Source organism: Prionailurus viverrinus, chromosome B3, assembly GCF_022837055.1.
Source record: "Prionailurus viverrinus isolate Anna chromosome B3, UM_Priviv_1.0, whole genome shotgun sequence".
Taxonomy (NCBI): domain Eukaryota; kingdom Metazoa; phylum Chordata; class Mammalia; order Carnivora; family Felidae; genus Prionailurus; species Prionailurus viverrinus.
This window is the reverse complement of record NC_062566.1, coordinates 63,393,348-63,408,966: the sequence shown is the minus strand read 5'-3', so window position 1 is coordinate 63,408,966 and position 15,619 is coordinate 63,393,348. Positions and strand designations below refer to the sequence as shown.

At 42.3% G+C, this 15,619-nt stretch overlaps 1 protein-coding gene across 3 annotated transcripts in view; it reads right to left on the bottom strand.

The window, feature by feature from the left end:
- ACTC1 (actin alpha cardiac muscle 1) overlaps positions 1 to 15,619 on the bottom strand; it is a 44,644-nt gene that overhangs the window by 8,324 nt on the left and 20,701 nt on the right. For all 3 annotated transcript variants that reach the window (XM_047862632.1, XM_047862633.1, XM_047862631.1), the window contains one exon: positions 10,308 to 10,538. The gene's annotated coding sequence lies outside the window, so the exon portion shown is untranslated. The remainder of the gene's footprint in view (positions 1 to 10,307; positions 10,539 to 15,619) is intronic.

Sequence of the window (15,619 nt, the reverse complement as noted above, 5' to 3'; positions counted from 1 at the left end):
ATTCAATGACTGATTTTTTTTTTTCTGTTTTAGTGCACACTCACAGGATAGCATGCAAGTGAGTGAGGGGCAGAAAGCAGGGAGGGGATGAGAGAGAGAGGGAGAAGCAGGGGCTGACCCAGGGCTTGTGTTTTTGCCTGAAGCGGGACTCATGCTCACCTGATGTGGGACTTGAACTCACAAACTGTGAGATCATGACCTGAGCCAAAGTTAGTTGCTTAACGACTAAGCCACCCAGGCACCCCCTGATTTTCATTTGATACAATTTTTGAGGGATCCATTTAATTTGAAAATTAAGATTGGCTTCTGTCACATTTACTTATGTACAAATAACCTCTCCTCTGTGGTGCAGCCTCGATATTCCATTTCCTTTTTAATTGTGGCAAAATATACATAACCTGTCATTTCCCATCTTAACCATTTAAACTTGTACAGCTCAGCAGTGTTAAGTATATTCACATTGTTGTGGAACCAATCTCCCAATTTCATTTTTCCATGCGAATTTGGGTTAAAGTGACTTCAGAAGCCAGGAGTAGCTGTGTCCTACAGTGTGAGAAAGACTGGTCTAAACCCTCTGAGGCAGGGAGCCATTGCACCTGTTTTGCCAGAGGTCACTGAGATGAGCAAAGGGAAGAGTGAGGATTCACCTCCAGACACCTGGCTGCACCCTGTTCTGACCACCACCTGAAATGCCTTCCCAGACTCTACCTGGGCTGCTGTTTCTCAGAGTGGAACGTTAGAACCACTTGCAGCCAAATTCCCGGGACTGTCTAGTAGTCCAGGTTCCACCCTGGGAGATTGAGTCTGCATTTTTAAATAAGTCACTGCCTCTCTTTCCCAGGTGATTCATGGAGGGAGAAACCTGGCCGCACTGCCTGGATGTTTCTGCCCCTCCTCACAGAGCTATGCTCAATGCTGCCCAAGCTGCCAGCCCTGGCCAGAGTCCAGCTTGGCTGACCTTGAGCATCCAGGGCGGGAGGGAAAGCTGGGGTATGTCCCCAGGGCTCTCAAGGGCCCTTGAGGCCCTTCTGGGCAGGGATAGGCCATGAGGCAGACGTGCAGGGCAGGCTAAAGGAACAGAAGGTGGGACAGTTCCCGCTGCCCTTGCCTCGAGGGAAGCCTGTTTGGTCCACCATCTGCTGGGATCTGGAAGGGAGCGCCGGCCTCCTCCTCCGGGCACTGGGGGATTAGCAGTCACTTATCTCAGCTGTTCCTCCATTGGAGGTGTCGCAGTATTTACAGAGAAGCCAGAAACAGACTTAGCCACACTTAATTCCTCCCCATGAGCCCTCCCCACCTCCCCTGTGGCCCCTCCTGCATTCCTCGGGCAAGGAGGGAGGGAGAGGCTCTTTCTAGACCACACTAAGGGTGGGTGGGGGGAGCCAGCTTTCTGAAACATTTCTATTTTCTTTCCCTACACATTTGTTCACTCCCACTGCCCTCTGGCTGGGGCTGGGTTTCAGTTTTCATGAAAAGAAGAAAGTGACGTGACTGTGAGGGTTGCAGGGCCCCCACACATCCTGGCGCTCAGAATTCAATACCGAGGCATGCCTAATCTCCACCACATGCTTTCCCATGTTTCACACGCAACCACCAAAGAGATTAACCCAGGGGGAGGGTATTTCAACTCTCCACGGATTCTGCTCTTGGCAGACTCTGGCAGTGGCCGCCTTCTGACATGAGAGGTCCGAATGGTGATGAACCATTTAATGAGATTTTGAAAAGGAGGACAAAGCAAGGAGGAAGGGATAAGAGGAAGCAGGAGGTAGAAGGGGGGGATTTCTTCTGGATCTTGGAGCCACATGGGTCTAACAATCTAAAAGCTACATTTTCATTCCCTCTATCCTGATGTAAGTCCAGGAAATCACAAAGGATCTCTAATAAGCTTTTTTAATTCCTTAAAAGGACTTTTGCCCTCCAAGAATGAAATGCTGATGCTCACAGGTTTCTGTTTGGAAGGTGTTTCTCTTAGCTCAGATTTGGCTTGCTCCCCACACCGGCAATAAGTCTATTTATGGAGTTTCAGTTTCTCAAGTGTTACCTGGAACAAGCCTGGCTTTCCTGGAGAGCCCAGGTGTGCTATTGCCCAACCTAAGCCTGACCGTGTTTCATGCTCATACACGTGCCAGAGAGACTGCGTAGGTGAGATCTGTGAGCTCAGAGATGACAGCCAGTTTTCATTCACCTGCACACCATGGAGCCCATCTCTTCCCCATGAAAGGTTGGGCATTCATTCATTCGACACACAATAATAGTAGTAGGAATACTACTCACTAACATTTCCTGAGCACTTGCTGGGGGCCATGCACTAACTGGAGACTATACGTGGGTGCATGGTCCACTAGAAGCTTTCTAGACGAAGCGAGACTGGCTGCACAATCTGCAGAACTGCCCTTTGATGTGATGTCACCGGCTTATACTGAGGGGATGTGTAAGAAGTAGACCGCCTCTGTCACAAACTGAGGTACCACGGCCTCGATTGCAAAAATGTTGTCACCAGCATTCACCAAAGGACACTGCCATCTCTATGAGCCTTTTAGAAAAATTTCCTTGCTGGCTCTAGTACCAACAACAATGGCACTTTAGCGGTGTCTGGCTGGCTCAGTTAGTTAAGTATCTGACCCGGTTGCGGCTCAGGTCATAATCTCAAGATTTGTAAGTTCGAACACCACATTGGGCTCTGAGCTGACAGAGAAGAGCCTGCTTGGATTCTGTCTCTCTCCCTCTCTCCCTGCCCTTCCCCCATGCTCACTCTCTTTCTCTCCCAAAAATAAATAAACTTAAAAAAAAAAAACCCAAAAGACAGTAGCATTCTGTCAAGTAACTGGTTTGTTTTGATCTTGTAGATCCTGAATCTAGTGACTCACCAGGTATTTCTTTTGGGAGGGGCTAAAAAAAAATCTTAGAAAGCCACCCATGTGGCCCATTTGTTAACATGATTACAAATCGTTATGGTCCATGTTACATGCCCACTTCAACTTCTCGTTTTTCTTTGTCTTCCACTGTTAACCTTTGTCTCTCTTTGTAAGCTGCTGTAAAACTTTTGTGGGGCAAAACAAAGGATGGATGAATAAATAGAGAAGACTGAACTCTGGGGACAGTGGAGAGAATAGGCAGCCAGGAGTCCAGATGACTGGCATACGTCTGTAGGTTCCTTTCATCCCTGTGCAAGTGTTGTATTGCTTTGATTTTCCTCTTAATATCATGATAAGTATAACTGGAAACATAGAATAACATCTCCCCCAGCACAAAATAATATGTGCTTATTGTGGTGAACCGGAAAACACTGGCCAGAAAAGTACAAAGAAAAAGACATGTCTGGTTGAGTTATTTTAGCCCTATATTTTAGCATCCCTAAAATAAAACTAAATGTGATATGAAATTCATGAGGCCTTGGCTTCCATATCTACTTAACAGGCGCGGGACTGAGGAAAGACAGCCTCCTATTCTGGTAGTTTGCAAGAATGTCCACTTGTTCTTCAAAGAGAGACACGCAATGCAAGGAATTTACATTTAAAGTATTTCTTGGCTTTACTATTATAATCTAAATTATCTCTAGTCAACAGCTGGAACCAAAGAATGCCAAGTTGGGAGCAGGGTCTGCTCTTAAGATTGTACCATCTATATCTCACTTATATATTTTAGAGGGCAGGTGTTAGTTTCCAATTCAGCTGTTGAACTCTTTCAAAATTGCAGTCTAAAAACAGAGATCTATTACTAACATAAAACTCGGCCATATAAATATGTTGCTGGAGGCTTTGTCTGTATGTGGGGAGTTGGAAAGTAGTTGTTTGAGGGAATAGGTCTACAGTAATTATATGATCAGTATTTCCCAGTTCCTCTTGGTTAGGGCTACAGATAACCAATTCATCTCCCCCCAAGCCCCAGAGCCTCTAATTTAATTTCATAAATTAGAAAAATAATAAAGATAAAGGCTTTGCCTAAAACCAGTGATCTGTATTAACTAGGGGAAGGGAACAGAGATGGTTTCTCCAAAATAAGAACAACTGAAAAGCCTTCTCAAGCAGTTGAGTGTGGATGCTGGCCCTCACATAAATATCTAGGGCTAGGTGTTTCTGGCATTTCAGAGAGAAGACCCAACCTTCAATAACTGAGAATGGAAATGAATCAGCCATTAAACCATGATGTGGCTTTGACAAATGATGAGAAAAATCTCGAGCATGATCGAAAGAATGTAACAGAGTAAAGTATTACATCACCAAAGAAATACCTGCAAGAACTGGATAGATCTCAGGTGAGAACATTCTTTATGGAAGAACAGGAAGGGTGTCCTCTAAATTCTATTCAGATAGGCAGTTTTCTGGGGAGAGATTCTAACTGCTGTTTAACATTATAGCTCAGTGTTTATAACTGCCACAAAAGGTTCATGCTGGGCCCATCTCCCCACCAGTGGGTATAAAGCCATCTTCTTCCTGGGTCCTCTGCCCAGTGAGAAGAGAGTCCAGAGCCTTTTTCCTGAGGGTGCGGAAAGGGAGCCCTAAAACCCTACACCAAGCTGACCCTTCAGATTGGCGTAATGGGTCATTTCTGGTGTCCAGCCGAAGATCACATCATTATGCTGTTGGCTCAAGGTGGTGAGTGGGGATGAGGAGAGGGGGCAGGGGGATGGTGATGGGGGAGTGACTTACAACCCCTCTACCCTTCCCATGAAACCTGACATAAAGATACTGGTGCAAGGGCTGAGGCTTTGCTTTTACACTGGGCAGTAGAAAATCTAGGGTAAACATGGGCTCGTTTTGTCCAACTGAGGGATGTGGGCCCCAAAATGGTAATAGGAAAGTCAAAACAGATCCCTTGTTTATTAGAACAGCTCCAATGTTCTAGAAGTGCCCACACCTCAGGCTTAAATATTAAACCCTAAAGTATCGTTCTGTATCCTATAACTTTATGTAGTCAGATTTTTCTGTGATCTAGAAACTAACCTTTATTCTGACTACATGTGAGAGGTTAAATGTTAAGCTTGCCTACTTTCTCACCTGGAATAGATTTGTGTGAATCTGAGAGAATCAGTCATGAGTAAAAGATTTATTGCTTTGGGACTCCTTCGTGGCTCAGTGGGTTAAGCATCTATCTGACTCTTGGTTTCAGCTCAGGTCATGATCTCACAGTTTTGTGAATTTGAGTCCCGTATTGGCTCTGTGCTGGCAGCATGGAGCCTGCTTGGGATTTTCCCTCTCCCTCTCCTTCTGCCCCTTGCCTACTGGCACTGTCTCTCTCTCAAAATAAAAAAATAATAAAAAATTTCTTGCTTCTATTTCCTACGTTTCATAGAGTACACCTTTCCAAAGCATCTAATTCAATCATAATCACACAAACAGGTTTTCAAAAACTTCAAAGTTGGTGTTGAGCAGTGGCTAAGAATGAACAGATGTTCTTTGTTTCTTCAGATAATAGTGGGTATAGAAGCTCTAGGTAACATTTTATAATGTTGCCACACTGAGACTGTGATACATATGAATATACCTTTTCCTCAAAAATGTGCATGGTAGAGGGGCACCTGGGTGGCTCAGTCAGTTAAGTGTCCGACTTCAGCTCAGGTCATGATCTTGCAGTCTATGAGTTTGAGCCCCGCGTCGGGCTCTGTGCTGACAGCTCAGAACCTGGAGCCTGCTTCAGATTCTGTGTCTTCCTCTCTCTCTGCCCCTTCCCTGCTCATGCTTTGTCTCTCTCTGTCTCAAAAATAAATAAACACATTAAAAAAATTTTTTTTCAATGTTCAAGGTAGAAAAAACATGGTACCTGATTGTCAGAACCTGTGTCATTTCCAGTAAAGTATCTCTTACCCTCCCTGTCTCTCTGAACAGTATTTCAATTCTCAGCAGCAACCAAAAGAGCATCCTGTTCTCAGTAACTGGTTTTGAACAAAAGATTTCAAATAATTTCCCTGGGAAATTCCAGCTTGCTTTCACCTATGCAGAAGCTTAAGAATGTTCTTACTCTCTCATTTTATAAATCACTGAGCAAAATTTTTCAGACGAATAAACCTTTGATTTGAAAAAGCATTATTTTTTTTAAATTTTATTTTTAATATTTTTGACAGAGAGAGAGACAGAGCATGAGTAGGGGAGGGTCAGAGAGAGAGACACACACAGAATCTGAAGCAGGCTCCAGGCTCTGAGCTGTCCGCACAGAGCCCGACACAGGGCTCAAACTCACAGACTGTGAGATCATGACCTGAGCTGAAGTTAGACGCTCAACCGACTGAGCCACCCAGGTGCCCCGAAAAAGCATTATTTTTTAAAAAATGTTTGTTTATTTATTTATTTTAGAGATAGATTCCCAGAACACGAGTGGGGGAGGGGAGAGGGAGACAGAGAGAGAGGGAGACAAGAGAATCCAAACTAAGCAGGCTCCAAGCTATCAGTGCAGATCCCACTTGGGGCTTGAACTCACGAACTATGAAATCATGACCTGAGCCAAAGTCAGATACTTAACCGATTGAGCCACCCAGGTGCCCGGAAAAAGCATTATTATTTTTTTTTAAGTTTATTTATTTATTTTGAGAGAGAGACAGCAGGGGAAGGACAGAGAGAGAGAGGGAGGGAGGGAGAGAATCCCAAGCAGACTCCACACTGTCAGTACGGAGCCCAACTCGGGGCTCGATCCCACAAATGAGGAGATGATGACCTGAGCTAAAATCCAGAGTCGGACGCTCCATCAACTGAGCCACCCAGGCACCCCTGAAAAAGCCTTATTTTTAACTAAATAGAAAATAGTGATGCTTATTGTGCAAATGTAGATATGAACAGGAGGAAACATACAATTTTGTAGCTAAGTGGGGTTCCCTTGAAATCAAGACGTGGCTTTTTAATCTATCCATTTAATCAATATGTATTAAATGCCTTTCTTTGCGCACCAAGAAAACACTTAACACTCTTCTAGGTAGTATATAAACCTGACCATCCGCCACAAACACCTGTGCTAAGCAGCATAAAAAAGTACTGAATCAAGGCAGGGGGGTTGGGGAGAGGGAGAGAGTCCTTCTCATGGCACTTAAGCACGACTTCATAGTCTGTGGATTTTGAACAGAGCCTATAAGAACTAATTCAGTGGTTTCCTCCTACCCTAACCCACACCAATCTGGCATAATTTAGCAAATGAGTTTGAGAGGGGGTCAGGACTACTCAAGGCCAGGATTCAAAGATTGAAAAACAACAACAACTGGAGATTTAGTATAAAGCTGACAAATTTTAGTATATTGGGCTGTATTTGTGCAATTATTTTCTGTCCTAATCATTTTTTAAAAAATGAAGAGTACAGATGAAGATATGTTTGTTTCCTCCTGGAATAATTACAGTTTGTTCAACAGGCACCCACTGAATGCCCACTGCACACCACATGCTACACTTCTGAGAAGACAACCTTCCAGGTTCCATGTGAACTCAGAAATATGCACACTACTGAAGATGCCACTGAAATGGCATTCTCTCTCTCTCTTTTTTTGTATTTATTTATTTTGGGGAGAGCACAAGTGTGGGAGGGACAGAGAGAGGGGAACAGAGGATCTGAAAGGGATTCTGTGCTGACAGGCTGACAGCAGTGAGCAGATGTGGGGCTTGAACTCATGAACTGCAAGATCATGGCATGAGTGGAAGTCAGACGCTTGACTGACTGAGCCCCCCAGGTGACCCGTGAAATAGCCTTTTCAAGTGAGAAATGTGCATACATGTGTATATGTGTGCATGCATATGAGTGCGTGTGCATATGTGTGCATGTGTGTGCATGCATATGCATGTGTTTTAAAGGGTAGCCCCATCTTAACTGAAAGCTTGAACAGATTTGAGAGACAGTTCTTTCCCACTTACCCCAAATCACCTCCCATGACCAATTGTAAAAAATTTCCCAGGACTGAGAAGTTTTAAGTTTGCTTGTACACAGACACCTTTGACTGCTGGGGCACCTGCGGGGCTCAGTCAATTGAGCATCCAACTTCAGCTCAGGTCATGATCTCGCAGTTCATGAATTTGAGCCCCACATCGGGCTCACTGCTGTTAGCACAGACCTTGCTTTGGATCCTCTGTACCCTTCTCTCTGTCCCTCCCCCGTTTGCAGGCATGTGCTCTCTCTCTCTCAAAGATAAATAAGACCTTAAAAAAAGAAAATGAAAGAAAACTTTGACTGCTGAAGCCTGTTTCTAAAAAATCTAACCAAACACACCAAAACTACCATCAGAGGAGAGGGTGTTGAAAGGCAAGAGAAGAAGGAACCTATCACATTTTCCATTTACGTATTGTTTAATATTTTTCCAGAAACATGTATTAATTTCTATAAATTTCAGAAAGGAGGAAAATAATCTAATTTAACATCATCTTGCTTAAAATCCAGCATGTTTTTGTCTTGCTTACCCAATGGAGGTTTCCACATAATAACCTCCACCTACTTGAAGAAAGACACTGCCTCTCTGAGAGATGTTTAGAACCTTGTTCACCAGTGGTGCTGTTTTTAAAACCGTCCTCATATTTGGTCAGTCATCTAATTCTGCTCCAAGACGTCTACGTGCAATACAATCTCTTCTAGCCAGATTGGCTGGGGTATTGGGTTTCTGACACAGTGGAAAACAACCATTGTTTACAGAATTAAACTCGTCTAAATACACTCACACAAAACTGCAGAGAAGATACTTTCATTTTCTTTGATGCTTCAGAAGCTATTCACAGAATATTCTCATTTTGAACACAAATTCTTGTCACATGCCAAGGTATGTAATACACACACATCTATGAGACATGGAATATTGACAGATACAGAATACCGAGCCAGACGAAAATGGTAACATCCTGAAAAGTTGCTTCCATGAGTTAACTGTTGGTATCAACATACCTGTTATCTATTTATTTCTCTTAAAAATCAAGTATAGATAAGACCTCTGGTTCTAGCCAGGATGGAGCACCCTTTTCCTTCCAGGTGCTCCTTATTACAACTGTGGACATAATATATCAAACAAACATAGGAAGACTCAAAGGAGGAAAGAAGAAGATGGACTGCCTAGGGACTCTGGGACTTGAGAAATAACATGGTGACGAATCTAGGTTTCCTTACTGCCTCCCATATAGCCCAGGCTGGGTACTATAGTAGCTTCCATCCTGGAACTGTCAGTAGGCATGGATAAAGTAAGCCACGAGAAACATCTGTTCCTCCTACTCAACGAACCAACGAAGGAGCGGCCTCAACCATAGAAAGGCTTTTTGGCAATCTTGCCCTACTTTGGCCAAACATTTGTAGAGAATTGTATCCCCCTCTCCCTAGGTTCAGTGGGGCAGAATAGGGAGATGATATTCCTCCTCACCCCCTATCCCTGCAGAAGCAGGTGGTGGGGCTCCAGTTCTCCCGCCCAGTCATATTGGTGGGACTGATTCTCCATTTCCTGCCAGTTGGAAGCAGGCAGAGTTCCTCATCTCCCACCAGGGTGGTGTCAGCAGGGTGGCATGAAGGTTCCTACAGAACAGGTGGAACTGTCCTATATTTTGGTGGCCGTGTGAACCCGTGTATGCGATAAAATTGCCTAGCACTAAATAGACACACAGGCATATATGTGAGTGCATGGAAAACTAAAACTGGTGATATCTGAACGCGTTGCTGGATTATATCAATATCAATTTGCTAGTTGTGATATTGTACTATAGTTATACAAGTTGTTGCCATTGGGGGAACACTGGATAAAGGTATATGGGATCTCTGGATTATTTTGTACAGTCTATAATTATCTCAAAATGTTAAAGTATTAAAAGCCAAGTTTAAGTGGTACAAAAATTCAGTTGTTTTAGTTTTCCAAACAGTTTGATTCTGAATGAATTAGTTCCTATATTCAGGTGATCATAGATTATGAAATTTAACTAGCTGCACTAAATATATCACATTTCCTATATTTATAGCAGAAGTACTGGCTGACCCAATATAGGTCTGGCATGTGGAGTTAGGCGCCATTAGGGCTGAAAAGGTTCCAATGTCCATGGGAATGTCTGATGAATCAGGTGCTGATGACAGTAGGCAAACCACAGGGTGATGAAAGAACCTCAAAGGAGAACTGATACCTACTTAAGGTGGAACCTGGCACAATGAATGGACTCAGCAACAGGACCCGAAGATTGGAGAGGAGTGATGTTTCCAATTAACAGCGTGGTAGCTGTTTACAACATCCCAAGTGAACTACTCCAGGAGCAAGTGAACACTTGGAACCAGAAGGCATATTTTGCAAACAAACAGAGCTGTCTCCCAACACTCAGGAGCTGAGGGCCTCAGCTGGGAGCACACAGTAACAGAACAGAACTTAAAGGGTGGGAAGTTACCTTCCTGCTCTGGTCCAGATCCACAACTGAACAGTGACTGATGCGTAGCCTGAGATGCAGCACCAAAAGACATCTGTGAAGCCTGGATGTTGGCAGTCAGGAGCAAGTGACAAAGGCTGTGCAAATGATGGCCAGAGTGGACGGGGCTGGCATTGGCCAGAGTAGCACAGTCCGTACTTTACCCTGAGTATCCATCCCCAGTGGCTCTTGGAATGCAAAAGAGATGGGAACCTAAAAAAGGCAGGAGTATGTGAAAGCAGGGAAGGGAACACTGATAGTTTTACAGATAGGGGTTATCAAGCAAACAAAAATCTAGGCCAGTTGTTCTCAACCTTGGCCACACATGGGGCTGGGGGCGGAGTTGGGGGCGGGTGGGGTGGTGGAGAGAGACAGAGTTGGAGCATAGGGTCTGCCAAGGAAGAGTGCCCTTGGTAAACAGTCCAGGCCTTCAGCTGAGACCCACAATAGGCTACACCTTAGGGGTTAAGACAGATGGACAGTAAACAGGCATTGAGTCAGCTCAGTCCCAGGATAGTTTAAAGTGATTGGCCCTGTCTGTCAAAACCAAAAGTAAATACCCACTGGAGGAATGTAACCTCTTACAGATGTTATCTGTACAGTTTTCATACATAATGCCAGGTATATAAAATATATAAAGCAGTACTTGGCAAGACCACATAACTGAAAACCCATAAAACAAAAAAGGACAATGGAAAGAGACCATCAGGAGATCCAGATACTGAAGTTATAGGACATACGTGATAGATAGGTTTTAAAACACTGAGTAATATACTCAGGAAAATAAATGGCAAAATAGAAAATTTCATCAAAGAACTGGAATCTATTAAAAACAATCACATGAAATTCTAAAATTAAACATACAACAAATTAATAACGCAATAGATGACTTTAAGAACAGACTCACACAGTTAAAGGATTAGTGAATTTTAGGGTAGGCCAGTAAAATATATTCAGATTAAGGCAAAGAGAATAAAAGAATGCCTGGCTGGTTTAACACTTTAAATTCAGTTCATGTAATTCAGCACATTAATGGAATATAGCAAAATAATCGTATGATCTCTCTGATATATGCAGAAAATACATTTGATGAAAGTTAACATCTATTCATAGTAAAAACTCTTAGCAAACTAGAAATAGAAAGAAAATCCTTAATCTAATAAAGAGTACCTACAATAAATGTACAACAACATTATATTTTATCGCTTGTTCCCTGAGATTGTGAATAAGACACAGATGTCTGCTATCATCACTTCTATTTTACATTATACCAGTGCTCCTAAACAGTGAAGTAAGGCAAGAAATATGTATAAAAGGCATAAGAATTGGAAAAGAAGAAACAAAGCTGTCATTAATAATAACTATAAAAAATACAAAAGGATTTATGGTAGAACTATTTAATTTAGTAAGTGAATAGCAAAGTGCATTAAGGGACAAAATACAAAAGTTAACTTTATCTCTACATGCCAACAATAAACAAATGGAAAGATAATATTTGAAATAGACCACTTAAAATAGCATCAGAAAACATCTATAGCTAGGATTAGATCCAACTAAAGATATATAAAAATGCTACTGATAACATTACAAAATATTAGTGCAATAAGTTAAAGAAGACCTAAATAAATGGAGACATATGTCACATTTATGAGTCAGAAGATCCAATGCTATAACACTGTCAATTCAACCTAAATTGATTTTTAGATTCAAGGCAATGCATCCAGTTACTAGTAGTGTGTGTGTCTGTGTGTATGGGAACACTAATTCTAAAATTATATAGACGTGCAAAGGGCTAAGAATGGCTAAGATAACCTTAAAGAGCAACAAAGCTGAAAGACCTGCCCTACTGGATAGCAAGAGTTACGACAAAGCCATGAATATAGCATGTTGTATTTGTGCAAGTGTAGACAAATAGTTCAGAAAGTGACCCATAAATAAATATATACTTGATTTTGACAAATGCCAACTTGAACAATATTGAGAAAGTGAGGATCTTTTTAATAAATGGTGTTGAGTCAGTAGCATAGCCATATGGAGAAAACAATGAATCTTGACTCCATCTCACACCATATACAAAATTCACTTCTAGGCAAATTGTAGGTCTAAGTGGGTGAGTTTACAGGATTAAGTTCTTAGAATATAACAGGATAATATATTGATTACTTTTGGATAGGCAAGGATTCCTTTCTCTCATATATACATGTATATATGTTTCTTTTTTATTTTATTTGAGAGAGAGAGAGAGAGAGAGAGAGAGCGAGCACAAGCAAGTAAGGGGCAGAGAGAAGGAGACACAGAATCTCCAGCAGGCTCTGTGCCATCAGTGTAGAGCCGGATTCGGGGCTCAAACTCACAACTGTGAGATCAAGACCTTAGCTGAGACCAAGAGTCTGATGCTCAACTAACTGAGCCACTCAGGCACTCCTAGGCAAAGATTTCTTAAACAGAAAACGCTAACCATAAAGAAATAACAACAACTTTGTTTCAGCAAAGAATCTATCAGGGGAAAGAACCCTGGGGAGAAAATACCTGCAATACATACACCCTACAAAGGGCTTAGATTCAGGCTATATAAAGAATTCCTATAAATCAATGAAAAAAGATAGACAAGCCAATATAAAAATGGGCAAAAGACTTAGATAGGCACTACACAAAAGAGGTATCCCAGTGGCCAATCAACATTTTAAAGTGGTCAATCTCAATAGCAACAGGGAAGTACAAATTAAAATTACGATGAACAGCCATCACAGAACAGTGGAATGACTAAAATTTAAGACTGACAATACCAAATAAAGTCAAGGAAGTGTTATACTAACGTAGCATTTGCCTTGCTGTTCTCCATCTCTCGACTTCAGGATTTTACCTCTTTGGCCAGATAGGCCTACCAATTTAATCTTCAAGACTCTCTCTCCCTTTCTCTGTCTCTCTGTCTCTCCCTGTCTGTCTCTCTCACCCCCGTCACACACTTAGCCCTCTGCCCAGAATATCATCTCTAATCTTTCCTGCCAAATCATGTTTCTCCTTTTCTTCTGATCTCTGTTGGCATTCCCTGTTAAAAAATCTTTCCAGCACAACACCACGCCAACTTGACTTCCAAAGCAAGAATAAAGTCCTTCCTGTACCTTCATCCCTAGCCAGTTCCTGCTCTCCCCAACTCCCATCTTCCAGGCAGATACAGGTGGCTTGTTCTATGTATTCTAGAGATGACAAACACATGAGCTTCGGTCAAGTGCCTTTAATATCCTTGTTGTGGTCATCCTTTCTCTCCTTATGAAATTTTGGTTTCCAAAGGGCAGGAACCATAGTGCGTATCTCCCCCACAGCCTACTAATGAGTGCCAATTTTGACTGAGTAAAGCTAAGAAAAATGAAATGTCCTGAAGAACTTCATTCTTATCCATCTTAAAAAGGAATGTTTAGGGGCGCCTGGGTGGCGCAGTCGGTTAAGCATCCGACTTCAGCCAGGTCACGATCTCGCGGTCCGTGAGTTCGAGCCCCGCGTCAGGCTCTGGGCTGATGGCTCAGAGCCTGGAGCCTGTTTCCGATTCTGTGTCTCCCTCTCTCTCTGCCCCTCCCCCGTTCATGCTCTGTCTCTCTCGGTCTCAAAAATAAATTAAAAAAAAAAAAAACGTTGAAAAAAAAAAGGAATGTTTATTCTGTATTTTGATTATTAAGAATGCTTGCATGCAAAGAAAAAAAAAAGTTAAGAATTTGCCCTTGAAAAACAAAGGATTACATATTTTCTGAGCCATGAACTGAGAAAGAATTCTTATCCTGTGACAAATTCGGTTGTTGGGTTAAAAAAAAAATTAAGGTACCTATAAACTGAGGAAAGGACAGCAAGGGATACATAGCTTCTGCCTTGGGCTTAGGGTGCTTACGTAAACATTGTGTCAATACAATGGAAAACAATTTAACCTTGACCAAACAAAGGAGGGGAAAATCACCGGTATCCCAGAGACCTATGCTGGACTTGTCCCTCTGCCCTGCCTTCATAGTAAGGGTCAGATTCCCATCCTGTGCTGACTTATGGATGTTTTCTAGTGGAAAGTAGGATGCCAGTCACCTCCAAAGTGAATTTGAGATACTTGATTTAGAAAATACATGGAAACAGAGATAAAGAGCAACCCACTCACAACCAAACTTCTTTTCATTAAAGTGTCAGCAAGTCTTCAAAACTGATGTCTCCTATTTCATACAAATGAAAAGAAAGTCAAATGACACAGGGCCAGGAAAATAAACACCATGTTTATAATTAGAAGCTCTTCCAGAGATCTGGTCACGTCCATGTGTGAAAGAATAGAGTGTGAGCATTTCGTGAGGCCCCAGGCGGTTAAAAAAAAAAAAAAAAATCCTCTCTTTAAAGAAAAAGCCCCATACATGAGAAAAATGTCTGCTTACTCTGCTACTCAACTGTGCTGCCCAAGGTCCTAGAGTGTCCTGAAGTGGCAGGCGGGGGCGGGGAGGGGGGGGTGGGCAGGGCAGGTCTCCGTGAATATTTGTTTTGTTCTCTTCTCCCCAGTCCTCTTGAGCTAATTAGAGACTCATTTGGGATTATCAAGATATTTATTTTTCCCTTTAGCCCTGTAAGGGTAAGCTTATTTTTTTTTAAGGGTAAGCTTATTGTATTATAAATGCACATTATTCTTTGTTACTTAAATTAGGTTTTATGCAATTTGATCATCTAAAGCAAAGATTTAGATTGGAACCCAAATCAGCTGATCCCTTCTGCTGGCTTGAACTGGTGCCATGATGAAAGGGAGGGGCACTGGTGCCATTGCTATTTCTTAAGGTCCGTTTTAGAACAAAGAGAGAAGAATGCTAACTGACACATTGGAAGCATACTTAGAGGGCTACTGAGGAATTTGACAGTAGAGAGAACATTTATAAAGGGAAAAATATGTATTATTTTTATCAAGTGCTTTTATGTAAGTGACTGTCCTAAGTCTCCATAGCTGGAATTCTGCAATGGATAGACCACAGCTCCTAATATTCATTTGAAAAAGGTATAAGACACAATTCCCAAGGATTTTGTCCAGACTATCTGTGTTGAATGGAGAAAGAGTTTACTACAGGTGGAGCGGTCAGGGAAGACTTCCTGGAAGAGGTAGTATTTGGTCTGAAGGTCTGGGTAGAGTGCAACAGGAGGACAGGAAAGAGAATGGCGTCGCAGATAAGAGGTACAGAAAAAGCAAAGCCACAAAGTTGGGGAAGTGCAAGATGCTTTCAGTGGAAACTAATGAGAGTGGCCTGGCTGAATCAGAGACGTTTAGGGATGAAGCTTATTAAATACAT